The sequence below is a fragment of the Frankliniella occidentalis genome, unplaced genomic scaffold, assembly GCF_000697945.3.
Source record: "Frankliniella occidentalis isolate FOCC.00 unplaced genomic scaffold, Focc_3.1 Scaffold444, whole genome shotgun sequence".
In the NCBI taxonomy this organism is placed as follows: domain Eukaryota; kingdom Metazoa; phylum Arthropoda; class Insecta; order Thysanoptera; family Thripidae; genus Frankliniella; species Frankliniella occidentalis.
Genome location: NW_026267563.1, coordinates 27,091 through 27,495, shown reverse-complemented (window position 1 = coordinate 27,495; position 405 = coordinate 27,091). Strand labels below are relative to the sequence as shown.

The window sequence follows — 405 nt, the reverse complement described above, 5'->3', positions numbered from 1 at the left end:
CAAATCTACGGACAAAATTGTCCCTTTACATTTAGAGTGTGCGCATGCAGAATTATGCACAAACTTGATCATAATTATGGATAATATTGAACTAAATGATATCTGTACAAAATTTGAGCCTAATTTTGAGCAAATTTGTACACAATGAAGTATGCAAATGCATTTTCCTGTGTGTATTGTAGATGCAAATTGGTATTCGATTTAAATGTGCACAAAGAGACATCTACACTCTCAATGTAAAAGGACAATTTTATCCATAGAAATGGAACCGATTCGTGCACATTAGGAAAAGATGCAATTTTGATCCTTAAATTGGACAAAATTGTGTAAAGCCTCAAACAATTTGTCTAGATTTAGGAACAAAATGGCATCCTCTCTGGATGTGCACGAATCGGTTCCATTTCT

The 405-nt window shown here is 33.8% G+C and overlaps 1 protein-coding gene across 1 annotated transcript in view; it reads right to left on the bottom strand.

Moving 5' to 3' along the window:
- LOC127751352 (uncharacterized) overlaps positions 1–405 on the bottom strand; it is a gene marked incomplete in the record, with an annotated part of 21,692 nt that overhangs the window by 7,660 nt on the left and 13,627 nt on the right.